This window comes from Mycteria americana, chromosome Z, assembly GCF_035582795.1.
Source record: "Mycteria americana isolate JAX WOST 10 ecotype Jacksonville Zoo and Gardens chromosome Z, USCA_MyAme_1.0, whole genome shotgun sequence".
NCBI classification, from domain to species: Eukaryota; Metazoa; Chordata; class Aves; order Ciconiiformes; family Ciconiidae; genus Mycteria; species Mycteria americana.
Window position 1 is genome coordinate 53467343 of NC_134396.1, and position 26488 is coordinate 53493830.

A 26488-nucleotide genomic window follows, 5' to 3' on the forward strand; every position below is an offset into this window, starting at 1 on the left:
TTCCTTTGTGTTATTACCATGGTGACTCACTCAGGATTGAGTGGTAGAGCCCCAGAAGGAACAGGCCTGTTAGTGTCCTTTACACAAGTTTTGAAAACAACAGCAAGTTCCTGTTGCTTAACTGTAGAAAAAATGCATTCAGAAAAACTTAAAGGAGGTATAAAACTAAGAGATTAATTTATCCTGAAAGATCAGTCAGACCTGGGTAGGTGGAGTGTCCAACTGAGTTCAAAGTAGGCCTGTTTTCATTATTAGTCTTACCATCCCCCTTCTGGCAGAGAAACCAGCCGGCTTAAAGTACTTTATAATAGCTTACAAATATTTGAAGGACAAAAAAGAAAATAAAGGAAAAGAGTTATTTAGCAAAGTTATTAAAGCAAAAAATAGGAAGAAAGCTTTATGACAATGTAGGGGTATTATGAGAATTTAGGGTTTTGTGTTTTTTTCTGTCCAAGGAAAGAGTAGGAACTTCAGAAAGTCCTTGTACAATTGGATAGTGAAAGTGGGACAGGTGAACTCTGCTTCTGCACAAGCATGTGCCCTGTGCAAATCTAAACTGCTTGAACAAATTTAATTTACATACTTAATCAGTTTTGCTCAAAAAGGCCTGGTTTTTAAAGGCATTTGTAGTAATAACTGTTGAAAATGCAGACATGGAATTACATGCATAGGTAAGGCTGACTTTTCATTAAAATCTGACCTTTAAAATTACACTGAATGAAACATTAGTAAAATGGGAAAATATCCTGTCCTGACAGAGAAATGGACCAGATATTCTAGCAGGCATTCCTCTTGCTTAATATATATGATTCTGTACGCTTTCGTGTTCTCTTTTTTACATGGTGTCTCAAACCTGCTTAAAAAAAAAAACAGAGAAGGTTCTCAAATGTAACTACTGTACTTGCCTAAAGAGATAAAGTTCACCTACAGCTTTGAACTTAAAAAGTCCTGCTGACTGTAATAACTGCTATGCCAGCACAGGCAGTGTAAAACTCAAGGTAACTGTCTACAGTTAGATTGTTGTATGTGCAGAGCAACATGAACAAGCTTTTTAGAGAGAGGCTAAACTTTCTTAAGTCAATCCCTTCCCAATATTATTTTTATTATTCTTAAAATGAAAAAAAATGAATATAGCTCAGACTATTGAACTTTTTTCATTTCTAGACAGGTAGTAAAACAAATTTTCTTAATGGGTGTCTTTCTCTTCACAAGTGTTCTTGTGTTGGTCTCAAATTTCCTCTTAGAGGTATTGCAATACCATTCTTTTGTGCTTATGTACAAACCTGAAAGGAGTTGGTTATTGAGGAGCCATATGTCTCTAGACTAGTCTTGAGAATAACGTTACCTTCTGAGCAGCTGATGTCCTGAAAAGGGGACAGAGCCCAACTCCTCACAGCTGTGCCTGGTAGGAGGATGGGACAAAACAGGGGTAAACTGAAGTAAAGGAGGTTCCAAATGGATATGGAGGGGGTGGTGGAAATCATTACAAGGATGATTAAGCAGTGGCACAGGTTGGGCAGACAGGCTCTGCAGCTTCTCTTCATACTTGAATGATTTCAAGCCCTAGCGGAATGAAGCCCTGAGCAACCTGATCTAACCTCAGAACTGACCACGTTGTGAGCAGAGGTTGCAACAGAGACCTCCTGAGGTCTCTTCCAGTCTGAATAGTCTGGGAATTATTCTGTGTGCCTATGTTTTGTCAGAGTACCAACTTTACCACTTCTGTAAGAGTTACACTGAGGTGTTAGTCAGTAACCATGGGAAACGGGAGGGGGGGTTGCGGGGAGAGAGAGAAAAGCTTGTGTAGATACAGCCTAAGGTAAAAACAAATGCGAGAAACTTCTAAAATGCAAATGAAGGCTCTCAACTTCAACACAAAAGAAGTTTGCTACTAATGTTTCCACTGATCCTTAATTGCTCCGTCTCTGTTCTAGTAAGCTAATTTATACTGTTTGTTCAGTAGATCACCCTACATTCCCTCAGGCTAAAAGATCAAACACACAGGCTAAGGACAGGTTACATTGTGGTAGAGAGCTCTGCATGCACAGTGTTTGGGTGAGAGGGTATAAACTTGGTCGGTCACAATTTTTTAGGGAGTGATAGAAATTAGCGGGTAGAGTTGCTAGACGAGGCTGGTGTCCGTCCGCCCCCGCCCCCCACCCCCAATTTATTCACTTGCCTGGGATAGAAAAGGCTCTGCTGCACCAGATAAATGACACATTTGGGAAAACAGACAAGTAGAAAAGTGCATATTCTATTCGATAAAACATTTGAAGTCTTTAGAGTCTCCAGCACCTTTCAGCCTACCAACATGTTTTCTATCTGATAATAACTTGTTCCAAGTCGAATTACCATGGTTGGCTGCACCCTATCACACCTTTGGATTAGGAAAGTGGAGCTTAGAAGTATTTGTGAAGTATTTCTTGATTATTCACAAGTTAGCTCCTGATTGAAGTAGGCTGCAGCAAAACACCAAGTTCACCCCTGCATGTAGCAAAAGCTCTGAACCATGCTTCAGGAAATTGACCTTCAGAGATTATTATGACCTTCAAACTGTGGCTACAACACTGAAGTGAGTTTTTTGTGGAATTTGATGATAAGCCTGTGGATTACTCGGTGATACTATGTCAACATCTGTGATAAGCACTCATGAAAGAGACATATCTGAAGAAATTATTTCAAAAAATAGTACTTCAGAGCAACAACAACAAAAAATAGTTCTTCAGTATGCATCAGTTTTCACTGTTAGTATATATCCTCTTACTTGTAGGAATATTTATAGAACAATAACAAGGAGTAATGCTTAGTATTTATGAACAGTTACAGGAAAGTGCTTGCAATAATAAACTTTGTGTATTACTACTATTTGCATATTATTATTGTTATTGTTGTTATTAATAGCACTATTAATGCAGTAGTCCTTAAGGACAACAGTTAGAAACAAAGCATTAATTGTACTGGGAACTATGCAGTACAGGATAGGAATAAAATTCAGTCCCTGCCTGCTAATAAAGTACCATTATGCTTAAGGATATTTCAATAACTTTGGCATGACTTGTTGAAGAATCATAATTAGTGTTAAAAATGCGTTTTCAGGAGAATTTATAGAAACTATTAGAATCATCACAACAGAGAGAGGGAAAAAAAGTCTTGGAATGTGGGCTGGTGTTTCAGGAGAAGAGCCAGAGATCACTCAGACAGATCTGATCTAGTAGTTAGTTTATTGAGTTTTAATCAATAAATTTAGGTATGTAAAATATTTAATAAGTACAGATGGATTGGCAGTCAATACGCTACTACATTTAAAGTTAGTATAGGATACAAAGATTATTGCTTAAGCTTACTATATGTCTCTTAAAATGCATGCAAAAAATGTCACTTACCAACCCATCAATGTCTGGTGTCAGGTAAGGGATCTCTCAGCCTTGGAGGGTAACCTTGAGAGGCGTCCCTACTCAAGGGGAGATCACCACCATGCAGCTCAATGGGCCCTAATGACTCCAGATATTTATAGTGTAAAGTGGTTGATTTATAGTCAGATTTTCTGCTGTGTTAAGGCAGTTTCAGCCACTTATCAGCCCAGTCTCCAGCGAAACTGGTTTTTGGGGGTGTTGATGATGAGTTCTCACCTACAGCCTCACACAATAGGATTAACTTAGGTTAGGCCTACTTGCTGAGCATCTGCCTGGACCAAGGTTCAGTTAGTTCAAACAGGAGGAGTGCATCTGTCACAGCTGGGTTTTGCCCATTTTGATCAGTCACTGTACTGCCAAAGGGTAAAAGGGAGTTCTTTCTTTAAAATATGCAGAACTGAATTACAAAAGTATCTTGAAGGACAACACAAAACATTACAGGTGGAGCTGTTACATTAGAGATCACTAAGGTACACAGACATCTTCATTAAAAAGTCTCTGTACAAACATTCTTAATTTTAAAAGACCCTCACCTATTCAGCTAAAAATCTAAAAAAATCCAAGAAACTTAAATTACTTGTATTGTTTATCATAAAAGAACTAAAATCCACATTTCTTCTAACAGTATTAAAAATGAAAATGTTTCAAATTTTATTTCTTAGAACACTCCTGGCATTTAAATCACTGCTAGGAAAAGAACTAGCCTTTAAAAAGAATTGGTTTTATATATTTTGAGGGAAAGTTCTGAACAAACTATCAATATTTGAAAAAAAAAATACAGTCAAATACATTAATTTCCAAATTCTGGACCAAAGGTACTGATAATATGTGAAAGATAAATTTGTATTATGTCATAATCTATACTCATACCTCAGTGTTTACATAGGAACTGGCAGATTTTCTCATCTCATTCTTGACAATAACTGGGGTGAAAACAAGGACTGCAGTGACTCACAGGTCATCTCTAAGAAGTCTGGTAGCACTGAATGTGGAGAGAGATGGCTGAAGCCATTGACAATTTAAGAAATACCTTCAGCTACACAGTAAACAAGGCCAGAGCTCCTCACTGACTGCAAAATAACTCTGACTGCTAAAACATAACAATATGTGATCCACAGGGATATTAAGGAAATAAAATCCTATTTTAGAAATATGTCTTAGGATATGAAGCAGTTGTATCATGTCATACTGAACTTTTATTCCAGTTCACTATCCATTAGGACTATTAAGGTATGGAATTGGCAACAGTGATTATATGTCAACCAAAATCTGTGACCTTTCCCTTCATTTTGCTTTTTAGAAATGCCTAGGTTTATTCACCAACTATTCTCGCTTCACCACTGAAACATCCAAATTTGAATAAAATATTATATTAAACAATTCAGAATTCATATCCTATGTTTTCAAAGTAACAGCTGCACTGTTCAATTTTTCAAAAGTGACCAGACCCTTTGGTACCGAGACTTTGTAAATCAAATTCTGGAACATAGCACATTTCAGTAACTGAAGGTATTCTAAACACTCCTGGAATTACTCCAGTTTTGCTACTGATTCGGCACTGCCCAGAAAGTTTAATTTAATGAAGAGTATTTGGCTTCCCGTAATCAGAAAGTTAATGTTGCATTGACTGAAGACTTGAGACATGATGCTCAGTGTCTTTCTCACAGTTTTAATTTCTTGCTTGGGTTTACTTTCTAGATGTTACAGGTGATTTGCCACTATTTCACTGGATGATTTCAATGTATTTCTTTTTAGTATGATCAATATGTTCTGAAATAATTTCGCTCGTGGCTTTTTTAGATTTGCACTATATCCTATCTTTTTCAGGCTCCCTTACTTTATTCCTTTCCATGGCTTGCTTAGCATATTTCTATTCCACTAAGCACTGTCAAATTTACTGCTTTTAATCCCATCCCTTTTGATTTTCTTCAGAGACTATTCCTTCCCTACTTTGTGGCACATAACAGAAAGCTATTTCCATGTATTTTCTTAAGGCAAGCAATCCACATTCTAAAAAATATCTACTGTATGATGCTCATTATCAGGTTTTTTATCTACTGTAGTCTACTAGTATGCTAATAGTAGATGGTGTCCTAAATGTTATTTTCTCTTTCAAGCTTCTTCTATTTCCTTCACTTGTCCTATTGAATAATTTACTGATACCTAATCAGCCGTTTGACTGAAAAATGTTAAGTACCTCTACATTGCTAAATTGGATGTCCAATTGTCTTCTGTCTGGAACTGAAAGTAATTTTTCATTTAATATGTAGTGCAGAATATTGCTACTTCCTAGCTTTGTGAATTTTAAAATAAAATAAGTAGTCTTATCTCTCTTTTATTTTGTTTTTAGATGAGAAAAAAAAATAACATACTACATAGAGATAGAATTGCAGCATTTAAAGTTAAATACCTTTTCTATTTTACTTAGTTGTATTTTTCACGTGGATTAAAAGATTTCATCAGAAGGCAAAAGAAGGTGCGATAGACTTTCAAATCTTATCTGTGGTGATGATAAATCATGAAATGGCTATACCTCCTCTGTTCTATACTTACAGCAACTTCTTTTCAATAGCTAATGAGATGGCATATTAATTTTGTTTGAAATTTGCTGAAATGGGATATTCAACAAAAGTGTATTTTAATAGGATTTATTTGGACTGGGCCCAAATGTATGTATGTAGGAAAACAAGAACACATGACTGTATTTAAAGTAAACGAATACATCTTATTAGAAAAGTATGTATATACGTGCATAGTTTTTAAATTACACAATGTAGAAAAACAATTAAGAGTTCAGGTTACCTCAAGTTCTTTTAATTGCTTTAAATGCCTATTTTTAAAACCCACATCAAACACAGTCTTTTTTATTTACATATCTGTTCCACTTTCTCTAAATGCATTTCCCCTGTACTTGAAGTGTATAACTATATAACTATATGTAGTAATTTTCATTCCTACTGTGTTTTGTAGATAGATTTTTTTTAATATTTATATTTATACCCACCTCAAAACCTTTTTTTAAGTAGTACTGTTCCTTCTCCGTTGGTGCTAAATCCATACTCTCATAATTTATTACCCACAGGTTAGATTTATCCAAAAAGACTGAAAATTATTGCTGGAACTGTGCTGTTTACACCCACATTTCATGTAGGAAAGTTCTGCTTTTCTCAATGGTATCAAACAAAACAATAATAAAAAGGAACAGGCTGTCTTTGGTCCTTAAATTTTCACGGTTTACAGCATATCATATTGTGCCCTGATAGGTCAAAAATTGCAGAAGACAAAAGTAATTCAAACACCAAATGTTCTAATAGCTTGTGCAGGCTACCCACTTTTCTCTTGCCTATATGCTTCATTAGTCATTACTGAACACGATTGATTTATCTGTCTTGAGACTTTTTATAAGCTCTTCTTCCCCCCCCCAGGGTATACCTTGGGAGCTTTTGCTCTGTGCCTTCTATTACTTATGATGTGAAGTTCAAACTTCACAAGTAGTATCTACTTCGTGTAAGTGGACTAAGTATAGGTATACTAACTGTGGTGTCAAGAATTAATCACAAACTTAATATATTCAATCTTCCTGATTCATATAAAGAGAACCATTTGAACCTTCACTGCAGAGCAACTTTTCAGTTCAGAACCACAAATTATTATATAGTCTTGATAATTTAAAATGCTAAAGAATCACTGCATTGTGTATCACATTACTTCTGAGAAACAATCATACTGTCTAGAATACACATTTTTACTATTTCTTTAGCTTAATGCTTAAACAAATTATTAGTGGTTCAGTGACACAGCAATCAAACTGCTGTCCACTGATTTGATTCCAGAGTGTGCAGGTAATTCATGTAATAATCTGAACCAACAATCTTCAATTTACGCTATAATGTCTTAGCTATGTTCTTCCTAATTCTTTCCAAAGAGCTTTCATCCTTTGTAGTTATGTAGTTATGTAGTTATGTCCTAAGACTTTCTGTTATCTCAAGGGATACTATCCTCAAACTTATTGTAAGCCTTTCTGCATAGTGTATGAGTGTCACAGTCCTAGCAGGTGTCATCCAAACAGTTCAAACTCAAATGAGGTACATTATATTTTTTACTTCTCAAGAGAATCATACATAAGAAAACTTGCCTGTATTAAATAACTACCACATTTTGAGAAATTTTTCTTTACTATGTGAATGCCAAGACTGAAAAGAAATTATACTCCAAATCATCCTTCTCTCAAAATATTCCAGTATCATTATTCTTGTTCTCCATATATCTGTTGTCACAGCAGCCTTTGGAATGCAAGAATACAGGATCACTGGGAGGACAGAAAAACAAGAAAAGAAAAGGATGTTCACAGCTCCAGAGGCAGTGCCATGATGGCAGCACCATGCCTTAGCACAATGCACCCTCTTTGAATCGGAAGCCAGCCTACAGGCAAGTGGAAAGTGTATATGCAACTGGTACATGTGAAATATCCGGAGGAAAAAGAGCTAAGCCCATCCATTGGGAGCAGGAGTGGCACAAGTTCCCCGAGGCTCTAGATTTCTTTTTGAGTAGGAGGCATTGAAGAAGACAGCAAATAAGGGAAAGGTTGGGTCTTATACAGACTAGACATGAAAATTAATCTGTGATGCAATATGGCATTGGCTTTGAGAACTAGCTCAAGGCAGCTCAATCCTTCTAATAGTGCAGCTACTTGAGATGCAGGAATAGCTTCTGGTCTGAAGAATTACGCAAGTCTTAATACTATGGGTTGAGGAAGTTGTCATCCCACATTCCACTTTCTGTTTCAGCATAACTGGTTTTTCTCTGGGTTCTGTAATGTAAGGATATCTCTGCATGTGGTGATGAGACAGGTTTAGTATTATTAGAAATCAATAATTGCATAGATCTTATTCAAAGGAAATGTAAGCCTTGTAGTCATATACTTACAGATGTATTTCTAGCACCTGCAGATACAAGTGGTTATGAAATTGTGACAACCAGGTGGCAGGAAAAAAAGGCACTTACTTTTTTGTGTCTTACAGTTTGACTAGTAAGACCAGCTGCCCAACACTGAGAATACTCTGTGCTGGGCTCGTTCGTCTGTACTTTCAACAGAGTAATTTTTCTGTGGTTCAGATCGAAGCCTGCAGTCATTCCTTTTCTTGTAATTATTCAGAATGGTGACGTACATCCTGAATGTAGATGCAGGTCACTAGTGACAGGAGATGCATAGGATTTTGGAGCTCTGACTTTAGGGTCTCCTCAACACCTCCCCAGCACTCCCATATGCAGTATATGACATCCCCTATACTTAAAGCAAGATTCAACGGTCAGTGGTATAAAGAGCCCTTTGATACAATCTAAGATTCTCCTCTAGTTTCAGGACAGATATAATCCCCTTTTCTCTTCAGGAAAGTAAGATTATCTGGAGTTATCTGTTGCTGCAAGCTCCTTCTCTTGAAAATTCTGTGCTGTACTGGTATTTGAAAACATAATTACTATGTTGAACATTATTTTTAACTACTTTTTTTCTTTTTTTTTTAATTTCATAACTTCTTGTGTGCTTACTGAAAAATTTATAATCTTCCTTATAAAGAGTAAGTGAGATTTCATATCTCACATCTACTATATGAACAGGTCATTTAAGTGCGTTGTATGACCTCATGTTACTGAAGGCTCAGGTCCTGTTTCCTATGGTTTTATTTTCTGTTGGCCGTCTGGACAGCATGACAACAATGCAATCAGGTGTGTAATACAAACGTTATACATATTGCAGAAAGGGAAGGTTTTGCTTAAGAAAGTGACCTGCCTGTAGTCAAGCACTGGTCTTTACTCTTTTAAGTTTTTGTTCATTTTGCCAAAAAATTGGAAAGGCTTTTCTTGCAATTAGAATGAAAGTCAAACTGTTCATGCTTTTCAAGGGTCATGGCTATGTTATTGACCTGCAGTTAACTGTGAGACCTTTTCTCTGGGCTGCTGAGGCAATGGCAGACTCTCCAGCTGACTGACTTGATTGCCTTGGAATTAGAATCCTGACATTCTCCGAGGCTCAAATAATTTAGTACCACATTAAGCAAAACCAGTGCCAGACTTGGACAAGGCTGATCACTAGAGAGACTTAAAGGTAAAACTGTCAACTTAATTTTAAAAATATTTAGACATTCTTATCCCACTTTAAGAGACCATCTAAGCTACATCTTCAACACTTTACCATACTTCAGAAGAACTTTCCTTTTTGTCCTCCTTTAGATTATGCATTGGGTACCTCTGAATGCTAGGCTGTGTGCAGCACAACAACCTGGTGCTAGCCAGGTCATTGTAATTATGATGATGATCTGCTTAGGGTATCATCTGGTACCTCCTAATCTTTGTGTGTAGGTCCTGTGTGCAGATATAGAGCATGCTGGGTCTGAAACCTGTAGAATACAGTACCCACCTTGCAGTTACATCAGAGCAGCAGGTATACGACATCCAGAAGTGCAGTGTAACAGGCAACTGCTCAGCATGCTTGGTTCCAAGGCCTGTCTTAAGTGTGACATGCTCAGGGCTGCACCACTGTTGGGGAAATATTTAAGGATTTCTTCCTTAAGGAATCAGTGAAGAACCTCCCCCTGCCTTTCCTCTTAATTTGATAATCACCATATTTTCTAGCTTGTGAATAATACTCATCACCTGAGCTGGCACATCTTGGTTTTGTTGTTGTTTGGGGGATTTAATTCTCCATTATGCTTTTCCTCTTTGGCTGGCTAGAGAAGGCAGCCACTTTTTGTAATGAGAGGGAGAGACCAAATTCTTCATGCTTATGAAAGATGCTGAGCTACTGGGAAACCTAAACTGCAGTAGAACCTCTCAGGTTCTTGGAAACTTTTGTTGATTAAAAAATTTTCAGCATAATTCAAGAGTTTCCATTTAAATGGTGATTTCATTTTGGTAAACAAACATTTAGTAAACATATTTCAAATGTATGTCCCACATAGGTGAACTGAAGATAACTTACTTCACCATATTTGTTAGTCCACCTAGAATCTACTTTATCTAGAGTTAAACATTTAGAAAATTTGTCTCTATATTTAACATTAACTACCAGAGTATATGTTTGCTTTTGCTAAACATTTTCTTTAGTAATGACTATCTCACAAACACCAGAACAAGAGTGTTCTGTGACAAGAGGTCACTTTTGATAAAGAGGTCCGTCCTTCATGGTATATAAACTTTCTAAAAGGAAAGCATGTATTTGTCCAGCAAAACAGATTCCTTATTAAAAGATGGTTGGTAATTAAATAGGTTAATATTCAAAATAACACCTTTACAGTTTTCTATATCAGTCATAAAGGCAAACAATGAAAACTACATGTTTTTAAATAAAGTCTTTAAGTTGTTCCTTTAAATCAGTTAAGAGGTGGGCTTTTAAAAATAATAAAGTTTATCTAAATCATGTTGCTGTTCATATCAATTCTTTCCCATATGAGATGAAAAATACAGTTCATAATGAAAGCATTCCCAGTTGCATCCAGAGTTAAGTATTTTTACAGGTCGTTGTGAACTTTAAGGATCCCACAAGTCTAATTGAGGTTATTGACACATAATAATTGTAGAAAACAGTTTTGAAGAATAGGTGTACTCAAAAGAGTAATTGTTTTAATACCACTAGTGAATTCTATTCTGCAGTGAGAAAATTATTTTGGTAAAATTGTTACTCTGTAAAAAGAATGCATGAAATAAATTAGTAAGTTTGATTACCTATACTAGATAAAACTTCAAAACTGAAATGTATAGGTTTAGCTCTACTAGTGTCTTCTAACCCTTCTGCTTCATTTTAACTGCTTGGACCTGGAAAAAACCTGTACATTTAAATTTTACCCACATATTTAAATTCAGCTCTAAACTCAATTCTGTCTTGCTAAAAAACATATAAAACCATAACATTGTGAAAAATTCTTGTGTTGAATGTCAATGTTTAAAATCTGTTTTTTTAGAAGTAATTGTCCTATAATAGTGCACATCTCATTTGTCTCTCCTTTAAAACTACATGTTTTTATGAAAATTTGCCTTGAAATCTGGAATCTCTTTGCTCAGCTTTCCTTTCCTGAACTTCAAAGGGATGTAACAGTGAGATCTAATTTATTCATTCCATGCCTCTCTAGTTTAATGCCAGGGTGTTTCCAGATGGAATTTTCTATAGATTTGAACTGTTTAGGAACTTGGTGTCTGAGTCCACAGTTCATGAAACCCTCAGGACTGTATGATTACAGAGATGGCCTAAAAATGGGAGATCTCCTGCTTAGTGCTGAGTCACTATACAGAACAAAAAAGCCACAAAAAAACCAACCAAACAAAAACCAAACCAAAACCAATAAAGCTGTGGTAACTATGAATGAAAGCAACAATCTCAGTTATTTTCAAATATTGGTTTTGTGGTGTTAAGTTCTCCGTTCTCTTCCAATTTTTGTATTGAATATGAAATCAAACTGCATTTAAGTAGGAGAGAGATTGCAACTTCATTTGCCAGGTAAGGGAACATGAAGAAACACATTTCTGTATGAAGATTAAGTATTGTAAATTGCTGTAATGCTTGGAACAAAATGTGAATAATGAATTGAAGTAGAGATTTTTCTCTTGGTGTTTAATAATTCATTCTGAACTGTAAAAAGTTATTTCTTCTGTTGAAATATATGGGGCTATGCTATGGTAGTACTTTTGATTTATTATACTTACCCTTCAGATTTACCAGAAAAATCTTTTACATTGATATAGGTATAAATTACATTGAACACTAGGAAGGCTCAGGTCAGAAAAGGAAATGGAACAGTACTGAGGCTTCCTCCTGAAGGAAATTTACAGTGACAGTACCAATGCTCTTGTCTGTGTCCTCTAAGCAATACCTAGATTCTTGCACATTGACATGAAGAAAATTCCTGCAGAGTTCATAACATTCAGAAAATATGCATTACTTATACAAGTTCCTATATCTTATTGTCTTTGTTTCTACTTTGCAGGACATTTCTGAAGTTGAGTGTGGGTGAGGAAGTGTGTTTTAGCTAGCTAAGAGTAAGAATACTGTTTTTACAGTAATCATGCAGATATTTTAGGGATCTGTGGAATGCACATTCAAAGAACAACAAAAAAAGAGGTATTCACAAGAAGATGCTGTAAGTATGCTTTAGCTACTGTTACACACAGTGTAGGCAATATTTCTCAAATATGATCCTTAACTCATCTGCTATGAGTGACTGAACTCCTAGGGGTGGAATGTGGCTCACTGACCATTACACCCCTACAAGAGAAGAAAGTCAGAAGACATGGGCAAGCACGAGGTGCCCATGAAGCTCAGGGAATAATGCACAGTGTGACTGACCACAGCTGTTGCAAAGAAACTGACTTTATCTCAACACAAAAGGGACTAAAAGAGTGACCTTTCTTTCAAGTAAACCGTTACGTGTTACTTACATCTGTATTGTGTTATGGAATATATATTTTGTATCAGTCCACTAAATCAGAAATCCCGTGTAACATCAACTATCTTTAAATAAGGATATTAAACATTACACCCTCCGAGGCTGGAATATCTACAAGAACCTGGTCAGAGAGTATTAGACTCTGACATCTGTTTATAACATATGTACTAAAACATACTACATCTGAATTCCCATCCCACCCCTCTGGGATTTATTTGTTTATTTATTTTTTGTTCTTTTGTTGTTTTCTTTCCCAGTTTCCTTCTCAGTTTTGTGGGAAAGATCAAGTTAATACCAGCCAGCTACGGAATGATAGGCAGAATTCAACCCGAATGGCTTTTTTGACTTTTACCAGTTTTCCTCTCTCAGATCTAAGCAGTCCCACAAACATGGAGTTTTTGGCTGCAGAAACTTGTTTTGAAAGCAAAAAGAACAAGCAAATAGTCATCTCCCTCCTTCCCCCCTATTTTGAAAAAGTCTCTTGAAAGTTTTTTTCAATGTGTTAATAGCAAGAGGCTATCTAAGGAAAATATTGGACCCATACTTGATAAGATGGTCACCTGACTAATAGGGATGAAGAAAAAGAGAAAGCATTCAATGCTTTTTTTCTCATAGAATCATAGAATGGCTTGGGTTGGAAGGGACCTTAAAGATCATCTAGTTCCAACCCGCCTGCCATGGACAGGGACACATTCCACTAGACCAGGTTGCTCAAAGCCACATCCAGCCTGGCCTTGAACATTTCCAGGGAGGAGGCAACCACAACTCCTCTGAGCAACCTGTTCCAGTGTGTCACCACCATCATTGTAAAAAATTTCTTCCTTATATCTAATCCAAGTCTACGCTCTTTCAGTTTAGAGCCATTACCCCTTGTCCTATCACTATATGCCCTTGTAAAAAGTCCCTCTCCAGCTTTCTTCTCGTCCCCCTTTAGGTACTGGAAGGCTGCTATAAGGTCTCCCCAGAGCTTTCTCTTCTCCTGGCTGAACAACCCCAACTCTATCAGCCTTTCTTCATAGGAGAACTCTTCCAGTCCTCTGATCATTTTTGTGGCCCTCCTCTGGACTGACTCCAAGAGGTCCATGTCCTTCTTATTTTGGGGGCCCCAGAGCTGAATGCAGTACTCCAGGTGGGGTCTCACGAGAGTGGAGTAGAGGGGGAGAATCACCCCCCTCGACCTGTTGGCCATGCTTCTTTTGATGCCGCCCAGGATACGACTGGCTTTCTGGACTGCAAATGCACGTTGCCAGGTCATGCTGAGCTTCTCATCAACCAATAGCCCCAAATTCTTCTCCACAAGTTCTTCTCCACAGGGCTGCTCTCAATCCATTCTCACTCAGCTTGTATTTGTGCTTGGGATTGCCCCAACCCAGGTGCAGGACCTTGCACTTAACCTTGTTGAACATCATGAGGTCCACACAGGCCCACCTCTCTAGCTTGTCAAGGTCCCTCTGGATGGCATCCCTTCCCTCCAGTGTGTCGACTGCATCACACAGCTTGCTGTTGTTGGCAAACTTGCTGAAGGTGCACTCAATGCCACTGTCCACGTGGTCAACAAAGATGTTAAACAGTGCTGGTCCCAATACCATTTTAACCCACGTATGCCTTTCTGGAGGCTGGGGACACCCAGAATTGTGATGATGAGCATGCTGTAGAGACCAGTAATGGGAATCACATTCGTATTGTGACTGAACTGTATATTGCAATTACTATATTTTGCTAAGTGTAGGTTACATTTTTATTGTGTTTTCTGTATATTTTGTACCACTCTGCTAAAACAGAAATCCCATGTATCATTAACTCTACTCAAATAAGTAAATTTGATATTAATGATTACACCCTCCACATGTGGAACATCTAAAAGAACCTGGTCTGAGAGTATTGGACTTTGACATCTGCTTAGCTAAATGCTCATCCAGTGAGATCTGCCTTACCTTCATATCAACCCTATTACTAACATCTGTATGTATTTTTTTTAAAAAGTAAATACCCTCAGGAGTACTATTTATTTGTGCTTTTCTGTCAGCTTCAGGCATTCTGAACAACACAATGGAAGATGAACTTCAGTGCTGCTAAATGTAACATATTCTGAGTTCATATAGATAGTTTGAAGCACTCATATATACTGTTTGTCTTTTATTTTAAGTAATTTTAATGGAAGTGCTCAAAGCAGTGTTATGGTGGACACTGCAATGAGCATGTTAAATGTTAATGAGCAGTACAGTCAAAGCCATACTTAAAAAAAACACAAAAAAACCCAAAAAACCCCAAGATATGGAGTATCTCTAGAGCAGAAAACAGTCATGCCAAATATTATAATTCGATTATTCAGCCCTATAATATAGCCTTATCTGGAATGTTTGTCTGCTTATGTCACTGTCTCAGAGGCATTCAGCAGCTGTACATATAAGTATTACACTGAAATGTGTCTGTTGTATTGTACAGTGTTGTTCATGTCCCCATTTTATGCAAATGAAGTGTGGTGTTATCCTTGTGCAAGTATTCATACACACATATATACAAATCGGTATATGCTTTTTTAAACTAGGAAAGCAAAGAAACAACATTTTCCTCTTGTATACTCCGTCAAATGTGGTTAGTCATAGAGAGGAAACAAAAAAAAAAAACCAAGACCAAAAATCCTTTTTACAAAGAGAAACTGAGATTTGTACAGTTTGCCTGGATCAATATTGTCTGAGAACTTACTTGTCATCTTTCCCCCATCACTCTTTCCTCCTGCTTCCTTTGTTCTTATTTCTTCCCTATGCACCTGGCAGGACATACATCATGATCAAGTATGTGTATTCCCCAGGTGAAATTCCTGCCTTTCTTGATGAGATTCCTCTAAATGTGGGGAACTTTACTGCTTAATTTGTGAGACAGGAAAGGAAAAGGAGGCTGGGGTGTTTATTAGGTGAATGGAGCTGCCTGCCTTGTGCGGTGGTGAACTATATGTGAGGTTCCTACCAGGTGAACCTGTACATTGAGGCATTGGGGTCTCACTGGCAATGACAATAGAAAGGTTTCCTCACAATTATTTTTTTTAAAACTGGACCAGTTTCCTGATCATGGTTCATGGCCATATGAAAAGTTATGGCAGAACAGTCGGATGTTATGGAAAATTACTTTACCCTGTTGGATCTTCACTTTAATTTCACACTGGTATTCCATTCAGTATATCAGATTTTAAATGATCATAGAATCTTAGAATCATAGAATGGTTTGGGTTGGAAGGGACCTTTAAAGGTCATCTAGTCCAACCCCTCTGCAATAAGCATGGACATCTTCAACTAGATCAGGTTGCTCAGTGCCCTGTCCAGCCTGACCTTGAACACTTCTAAGGATGGGGCATCTACAACGTCTCTGGGCAACCTGTTCCAGTGTTTCACCGAACTCATTGTAAAAAATTTCTTCCTTATATCTGGTCTGAATCTACACTCTTTTAGTTTAAAACCATTACCTGTTGTCCTATCATTACCCCTTGTCCTATCTTATGATGTCCAATGTCGTTCAGTGTGGTCTACAATATTCACATTTATTTCAAGGACACTAGATTGTCAGCTTTCAAAATCACTGTTTCAGGTAAATTGTTCTTTGAAATGTAGAAACACATCAACACAAACAGATCTTTTAAACAGAGAATTATCTTGAAATAAATTAAGATGGGGATCTCGATATCTGTTTTATTTATTTAAGAATTTATATAAATGCTAATTTATGTTAAGCACCTGCTGGCCAGAACTTAACATTGAGATGTTATATGCACTTTACATGCTTTCATCACAGAGTCTGAAAGTCTTTTAAACTAAATCTTCCTTAGAAAGAACCTTTTTCAGTTTCACTAGGTAGTTGCTACAGTCTTATATTGTGCTGAATGCAAGGGAAAACTGCTTCCTATATTTCTAGTGTCTCCATATGGCTTTAAAGGAAGTTTAATGAAGACATTGGGAGTTATTTTAATTTGTTGTTTTTCTGATTAATCTCAGATTGCAGCAAATTATATAAATTAGTTTTTATTTTCATATACTCTGATATAAAAAATAGAATATCTTGCTTTCTTGGCATTAGATCAAGAGGGATAAACACACTCAATGTTTTGAAATGCTGTTCAGTGCAAGTGTGTTGAATTCAAGATGTGATGTGTGATGGATTTTCCTTTATTACCACTACAAAATCTTAATGTTGCCACGTGAATCACTGGGATACATGTCATTATATTTTTTTGTTGTTGTGTATGCCGATAGTTGTTAGTACAAAGCAGGTAATCCGTAATAGTGGGTGGTAAGAAACAAGGTTGTTCTCTGAGCTCTCTTGGGTATAGAAAAGTTAGTTCAGTAGTGTATTCCTTAAAGTGCATCTCAGGCCTATAGCAGTTCCTCTTATCCTCTCCTGATGTAAAGACAGGAATGAGATCACACACTTTGATGTTGCTAAAAAATATAAGCCTATGAAATAGCCAGTGTTCCCTTACCATCTACCATTGTTTATGGTCCTATGTAGGCTGTATATACACATTTCCTTTATTTCCCTATATTTATCTATAGAAGGCTAAGCCAGAATCTTACCCTATGTAACCATATGATAAATTCATCCAATTATTGTAACTAAGAAATTGAAGTAACATAACCAAACAGACTAATTGCTGCATTTCAAATAAATTAAAAATATAAAATATAGCTTGACAGGACAAACACCTTTGTGACACTCTCGTCTTTTATTTTTAATTTTTTAAAGGCTATTTGCTGACTCATTTATGTTAAATGACTGTGTTCAGACCACACATAATGCCCATTTCTTCCCTCAGTTCTCTTTTTAACTCTATTCTATTGATCTGGTTATAACCCTTCCCTGAATTTTAAGTTGCTTCCTCTTTCTGATATTGGTTTTTATTAATTTATTCTAGATATATCATCTTCTCCACGTCACACACTTGAGAAAGCTATAAATACATAGTTCTCTTAATTTTTTATTGACACTCTCAAGCATCCTTTTGTACATCTACAAACTTGCTCAGAATGTGTGGCAATTTTTTTTTAACAAGCTTCCAGGAAGTGAGACAAAATTTCAATACAGCTGTACCAGCCATGGCAACTTGTTATTTTTTCTCAATGATATTTTGTACTTTTGTTATGTACAGAACTCCATATCATTTCTATCTTTTAAAACAGTATTTTAATAAAGGAAAGTTAAGGGTAATGGACCTAAGGGTATTTCAGCCTGTTTTTTAACAGAAAAAAGAGAATGGGAGATGTAAACCAAAAATAGCTACCCAAGGGAAAGAGGATTTCCTATTGACCACACAACAAAGCTTTTAGTTGTTCTTTCTGCACAATTATCAAGAGTCTGTACCATTTACTCTCGGCTGTAAGATTTTTTTGTTTGGGTGGAGTGAAATGGGTAGCTTAATACCTGTGGAACATTGCACTGAAGCTGTATGCACTAGCCAATGCACCTAAATCACAGCTTGCTGCTCACAAACGCATTGAGTTTTATTTGTTACTAATGAATAAAATATTCAGGCTTTCATTAAACATGAAAAATGGGTTTACATTTTTCACATGCATATGCATGGACTCTTAATATGAGCACATATGAACTACATGTGCAGAGAAAGGTAATAACAGAAATGTCTACATTTTTTATTTATCATATATATAGTTTATGTAAAACTTTGAGGGAAACATGCAACCTTTGACATAACTAAGTTTTATTTTGACACTTTTTTTTTCTGCCTGGACCTAATTATTCCTTTTGAAAATTACTTTCATTGTTCTCTATTGATATTGTTGTAGCTGTAAACTTTAAGTGTCATCTAGGTTTTCTTGTTCAATCAGAAATCGTATTTTATATGTTAATTTTACCCTTCATTGTTTGCTCTGTGGTTTTTAATCATCATCTTTTACAGAGGATCGTGGAGGATTCTAGAAACCATTATCCCTTTGTGATTCTACAATGTAATGAACAATATTTGTAACACAATATTTTCCTTAAATCCATGGATATTATTGTCGTATGTATTTTCAAAGACTACTAGAGTGCCTTCATGTAACTGAATTAAATATAGTTTAATTAACTTAAAGTAAATTAAATTACTCATTAGCAGTAATAACTTTAAGCTTTAGAATGTATTTGAATTGGGAAAAAGATTTGAATACCTGGCTTAACAGCTCTAGTGTGGTACGAAATTAATTAGCATTATACTTATCTTAGCTCCTTTCAAGACACGCACAGATGGGATAATAAAACTAGAAAGATAAGGAGCTCTGAAAATATCTTTTTAAATTTACTAATGAAAAAAGGTATTTGTTATTGTGAGCAACTGAACTAAAACAAGATTAGCTATTGAAGAAAAAAATGCACCAACCCTACAGAAGTATTAAGGACTGAATCATAACTTATCTGACAACGTTATTTTACTGGAGGTCAAATTATTTTAACTGTAATGAAAGTAGAAGAAAGGGCAGTGTTCTTAATCTTAGGGAAAGTCTTTATTCCAAAATGATTAAATTATGTGATTAAAATGAAAAAGAAGAAAGAAATGTAGGAAAAGTGTATCTTTCTAACCTGACCTATTTCCTTAAGATACAGTTGCACCTTTCATTTTGTTAAAGTCATTATCAGGCTTATCTTTAAGTTCTCTTTTGAAAATAATGGTTTCTAAATTCATCAACTCTTGACCACTACATTTTACTTTTTACTTTATTTTTTAACAGCATGATGAATAAATTGCTGATGATTCTAAAGTGCAGTTACATCAGATGGCACAAGTAGAGAAGAGCTGAACTACCGTATGAGATTATTCAGCAAGCCATGACAAAATATAATAGAAAAAGAAACCTGTAGCAACTTGATAAAATCTGTTTCCTTTCAGAAGAATTTTTTATTTTATTTGTAATAATGAAGCAGGTTACAAAAACCAGCCAAAGATAGTTCAAATTGCCTAAGAGACACTCAAGGAAAAACTGCTGTTATTACTGAAATTATAAAACTGTAGGGCTAGCAAAAACAATATGTAACATATCAGGCTGTGCCAGTGTTGTTTGAGGGTACCACTCATGACAGCTGGAGCAAGAGAGGAAAGCACATTGTTCTTCTGACAATGTAAACATTAGGCCTGCAGAAGAGTGGAGATCAGCATCTGCTTACCACTGCATAACATAACTGTTTGCCAGATGATTTTCTGCCTAATAGTAAAGAATACTTCCACTCAAACCAATTAAATTCTCCTATGATAGCTGGTCTACATCTAGACCTACAGTATATATTTTGACATTTAGGTAAATATTGAGACAATGGAATTACAAATAAACATACTGGTTTGGGTAGTATGTGTGCTGGCAAAACCAAAATGGAATCTTTATTGGCTGATGTGAAGAAGCAAGCCAATGATGGTTTTTGGAGAGCACTCAGGGGATCACTTTGGATATGAGATCACTTTGTCAAACAAAGTACAGATTTGGAAGAAAGGAATTTTAGGCATATCAAAGGTGAATAGGAGAGGAAGAGGGATTGAGTAGCAGCATATTATCCCATCACAAGCAGGATAAAAGTTATCAGTGATCAGAGCAACACCGTGCACTCATTTTCAACCCAGTCAGTTCAAGGAAGACTTTTCTTTGTTTTCACATGGAGCAAGATGGTTAAATTAAACACTGAAGATACCAGATCAAAGGCAAGAAGATATTAAGCAGTCACAGGAAGCACACTAAAGAAGGGAAGGAGACTGCTAAGAAAAGAGTGGGAAAACTCTTACAAATTTCTTGCCCTCTAGACCACCAGGAAGAATTTGCAGGAAGGCTGTAAATGATGTAATAAAATGATACAGCAAGAATGTAAAACCAGTGTATACCAAGAAACAAATCAGAAGTGTGTGACTGGAAAGGCAAGAAGGGTATCAAATTACAGAGCTCATTTATTTCAAAGAGATATTCACAACCTTTGAACAATTGCAGTAATTTCTCAATTTGTAATTTAATATTGTATTTCTGCTCTTCAATTAATTTATTCATATTAAGAAATCAGAGGCAGGTAGACCATGGGGTCTTCACTTGTACATTCAGTAAGTTTATGTATAGCAGAATGATGTATTCATTTATTTTTACTTTGGAGGATAAAACTCAAGAAGAGTAAAAATTTACTAGGAGTCAAGCCTTATCAATATTTTGTTCATATAGGAAACTTTATTCAACATGAGTAAAGGCTGTAGTATCAAGGCCTAAAATTTAGACTTCAGACTTTGGCTCTTCATTAATAGTAAACATCTACTAAGAAAACCCAAAGTCACAAAGTCACTAAGAAAACAACAAAGTCACTAAGAAACCCATAAAAGAGTGGATCAATTACGCATTGCCTTTGAGAAGAAAATTGGGATTAGACTTCCTCAGCTCAGCCTTCTGTCAATGTTGCTTTTGCTACTTAGCTTAAATGATGCTATTTACCTCTGTTCAGTAGAAAACATCAGGTTTGAATTTGCAGGATTGGAAGTGAAAGTTCACCTTCTTTCTTCCAGCACATCATCTCTGAGTGAATAAAGCAACAAAACTGTACCAAAGAACAGTGATTCTCAGTTTAGTGCACAGCAATCCATATCTCATAACTGGGATACTCACTCCATATTACTGTAACAAATACAGTGAACTGCTATTCATTAGTGCATAGCATATTTTGTTTATTCCTTCTGTATGAACTAAGCCACAAACTCAAAGCTAACTAATGTCAGTATGATGTCAATTTGAAAAACAAATTCTTTAAAAAGGTTTGACACCGAAGTTAAATAAAAAATCAGTTTCTGCAACAAAAAGAATCTAGAACAAATGGCATTCGTTTGGAGTCTGATGGAGGTGTAGTAGAAATAATGAGATTAATCAATTGTGAATTAAATTGGGTTTTGTCCATACTCATTTTTCTGATATAACACGATGAGCAGTAGATTCCATGACAATTATAAAAGCAATATTGCATTTTATATATTATTTCCTAGAAAGGTTTTTATAAAAAGTTAATAAATAAAAGCACTGAAAAGGACATTTATTACTCAGGAAAAAAAACAGAAAAAGAATCCAGGAATACAAAACCTGCAACTTCCTATAAGTCAAAATAACTGATTTAAAAAGAGAGAAAGATAAATAAATAATCGTTCTTAAATAGAGACAGTTAACTACAACATCCTGAATATATGATGAACATGTGCACACTTGCATAGTTCATGAATGGGGCAAATATGTTCATGTTTCTTCTTTTGTTCTTCCTGATTTTTATTATGTCAATGTATGACATGGGGATAACATATCAGACTTGAATTTTGGAGTGAAGACGAGTATATTGGGGGAGCTCAGGATATAAAAATTTAAAGAGCTCTTAAGGATTTCATGATGGTTGTAAAATACGATTACCAACTGTGTAACAGTGCCAGAATGCTTATGCTATATCCTGGTAAAAAAAAGACAGCATGGAACAAGATACTGCATAAAGTTAAGTCTGAATGACACTACACAAAGATAATGAATATGACGTGGAAAATCTTAACTTAAAAAAGAAAACTTGGAGAAAAAAAAAAGTGTAGAAGCTGTAGAATACTAAGCTAAAAAAAGACACATCCCACTGACAGATTAAGGGATTATGATACCTGTGTGGATACCAGAGCTCTCTGAATTGTTTCGTTATAAATGTGGTCCATATAAAGACATAGAAAGAAAACCAAGGAAGGAAAATCCCAATATTGTTTGGTTTTACTGCCAATTTAAGATAATGGATGTTAGTAAATACAGAGAAAAGAGTTACAGGAAGACCAATAATATAGAAAGCCATGAATGCTAGACAGTCCGAGTCTTGGTCTCAATCACAGAGTTAGGCATAAAAACCCACCAAAAGCCCACCTGTGTACGCAGATATACTGCCAGTAAAAAGTGCTTCTATCACTTTGGCTTATGTCATCAGATGGTGAAACTAAGGACAAAAAAATTCATTCTGTTGGATGTGTTCTTAGAGGCACTCTGTCAGCATAGTTAAACCATCACAGCTAACCCAATAAAGGAACTATACTGTGCTGTAGTAAGGGCATGAAAGAGCGAGACACGATCTAAAACAAAACACTTTGTGATGCAAGAGAAGAGGGGAATAAGTAGTGGAGTGGAAGGAAGAGAAAAAAAGTAATTACAGATTTTCAGTATCTAGGGAATAAAACTACAGATGGGCAGCTTCTGTCTTCATTATCATATCATTGATGACTAACGTCTCTGCAAGTCCCACCTAACTGTGTGAGCCAAGGTGAAGCACTAAGCTGTGCAGTTCAGCACAGGACAACCCTGACTACAGTGTCAAAAAGAAAAAAGACATTAGCCCCTGATTGAAAGCCAGAGATTACCTGAATTTAAGACAAAATAAAAATAAAACTGAGCTGTGTTAATATCTACCATTAGGAACTTGGGAAGCAAAGGTAAAAAGTACTAAATTGAATGGGTGCCCATCTTTACTACAGACAGCAGCAGACAGAAAGGATGATGAGGCCGCTCAGAGCACATGGCAAAATCACACAGCCCAGGGGGGACTGTGAGGACAAGTGGGTCAAACTTGAGAGCTGAGATAAAAATGTGATGTAAATAGTCAACAGAAAATCTGTAGTTTGCCTGTGATCTTGCACAGTTCCCAGGAGAGGAGCATGACAAGAAACCTGTTTCTTGTGAGAGGGTAAAGGAACTTGGCCTGAGGCTTTCCCAGAAAGAGCATGGCCTACATACAGCTTTGTTACTGCTGCCTCTCAGGAGAACTGGCACATGTATATTTTATAAATAAATGAGTACCCTATGAAAATATCCTTATTCTGCATGACTAATCTCTTATTAAATGGAAATAATTTTAGAAGCTTTCAAATCTCATTTTTTGCTGGCCTAAAAATATCAATATACTGTGCATACTAAGTATTTCTGTTGTTTTTCGTCCTTAGGAAACAAATATTATCATTAAGACTGAATTCCACTCAGATCATTCTTCACATTGTTTCACAAAATATCCTTCTTTGTTCACAAAGCTTTAACAGTTACAAATGAACTGGAACCTCCAAATTATTTCATATTTTTTAAGCCTTACTGGTGGCTGTTTCTCATGACACATGGTAACCACTACCCAGAACAAAGGCAAGAGCCTCTTCAGCTCAGGGAACACTCCTAAGAATATTTTACTCCAGAGGACTTTCTCCTTCCAGTCTCTCTGGTTGTCAGACTGAAACATGCCTGTTGATTATTCCTGTTTTGAAATGTAGCCTATTCTTTTCCTCTTGACTTGCCTTTCTCTCTCCACTTCCTGTGACTGTGTACCCCTGTGGACAGTAATGGGCCTCTGGCCAGGCCCAGAATGCTGACCTATAGACCTATCCACAATGGCATCCCATGGTTGAGTGTAAAGCATGCCTCCAAACACCTTAATACAGTTGGACTTGATGTTGAAACAGAGAGGAGCTTTGTTATGCCACTTTTCTACAAATTTTGGCTTCTCTTGAGCGGACAAAGCAAGTTCCAGGCCTGCTCCAATGGACACACTGCAAGGACACAGATGAGCACCTCAGCCAAGCTGGTGGCACTTTAGTTAAAATGTATCTAAGAAAGAGCAAAAAATTATGCCTGGCAGCGAGGAGTGAGGGAAAAAGTGTGAGAAACAGTCCTGTGAACACCAAGGTCAGAGGAGAAGGAGAGGGAGCATGGCAAAGCAGAGATTCTTGACAGGAACAGCAGCTCATGGAGGACCCATGCCAGAGGAGAGACTGAGAGGGAGCAGTGGAGAGAAACCACAAAGTCGTGGCTGTGAGGCCTTGTGGCACCTCCCGTTGCCTCGCTGAAGGGACTCAGTGTACTGGATGACGATTTCACTCAGGGGAGGAGAGGTGTCTGGATTGAAGGAGTGGAGCTGAGCCTGGCAAAAGCAGGGCGGGGGGGAAGGTGTTTTCTATAGATGTGCAAATATTTCACTCTTTTTGGTTTTGTTTCCCAATACCTGAATCAATCCTCAAATATTCATATTTAATTGGTAATAATTTAAGTTAAATTCCGTGAGTTGAGTCAGTTTTGTCTGTGACAGTAATGGGTAAGCAGTCTCCCTGTCTACCTAAACCCACAGGCTCTCACTCCTGTTCTTCCTATTTTCTCCCCTCCTCCTGCTGGAGGGGGAAGGGGAGTGAGTGAGCATCATAGTGGGTGCTTCGCTGTCAGCTGAGGCCAACCCACCACATTGCTGTATTTTAATTTGCTACCTTGAAGTTGATGGTGCCACAAGTCAAGTGAAGAGAATCCAAAAGAACAGAAATGATGAAACAAGCAGGCGAAACCTCTCCTTCCTTGAATATCTTAAAAGAAAAAGCCACAATGAATACTGGTAGTTTCAGCAGAATAGAGTTTAGAAGTTTAAAAGAGAAAAGAAAAAAGAAAACCCAAATCCTAAGGCAAAGGTTAAAATTAATATTCATAGGCTTTACAGTAGTATTTTATTATTCTAATAACTCTTCAGAAATGTAGGAGCAAAAGGCTCTGCTCAGAACCATGCAACATACCATAACTGTTATTTTTCTGTCCCCAGTCTCATCACTTTTCACTTTTAAGAAGAGAAGGTGTATCAGGTTTATGTGGCAAGGTTTTGGTAGCAGGGGGGGCTACAGGGGTAGCTTCTGTGAGAAGATACCAGAAGCTTCCCCCATGTTAGACAGAGCCAATGCCAGCTGGCTCCAAGACGGATCTGCTTCTGGCCAAAGCTGAGCCAACCAGTAATGTTGGTAGTGCCTCTGTGATAACATATTTAAGAAGGGGTAAAAACTGCTGCTCAACAGCAGCTGGAAGAGAGCAGTGAGAATACAAGAGCAACAACTCTGCAGACACCAAGGTCAGTGAAGAAGGAGGGGCAGGAGGAGCTCCAGGCACCAGAGTAGAGATTCCCCTGCAGCCCATAGTGAAGACCATGGTGAGGCAGGCTCTCCCCATGCAGCCCATGGAGGTCCATGGTGGAGCAGATATCCACCCCGCAGCCTGTGGAGGACCCCACACAGGTGCAGATGGATGTGCCCTGTGACCCTGTGGAGAGCCCACACTGGAGCAGGCTCCTGGCAGGACCTGTGAGTCCATGGAGAGAGGAGCCCATGCTGGATCAGGTTTGCTGGCAGGACTTGTGACCTCGTGGGGGACTCACGCTGGAGCAGTCTATTCCTGAAGGACGGCACCCTGTGGAAAGGACCCATGCTGGAGCAGTTCATGAAGGACTGCAGCCTGTTGGAAGGACCCACTTTAGAGCAGTTTGTGAAGGACTGTCTCCCATGGGAGGGACCCCATGCTGGAGCAGGGGAAGAGTGTGAGGAGGAAGGAGCAGCAGAGACAACACGTAATGAACTGACCACAACCCCCATTCCCCATCCCTCTGCGCTGCTAGCGGGGAGGATGTAAAGAAACTTGGGAGTAAAGTTGAGCCGGGGAAGAAGGGAGGACTAGGGGAAAAGTGTTTTGAGATTTGTTTTTACTCCTCATTTTCCTACTCTGAGTTTTGATTGGCAATAAAATCAATTTCCCCAAGTCAAGTCTGTTTTGCCCATGACAGTAATTGCTGAGTGATCTCTGTGTCCTTATCTTGACCCATGAGCCTTTTGTCATATTTCCTCTCCACTGTCCA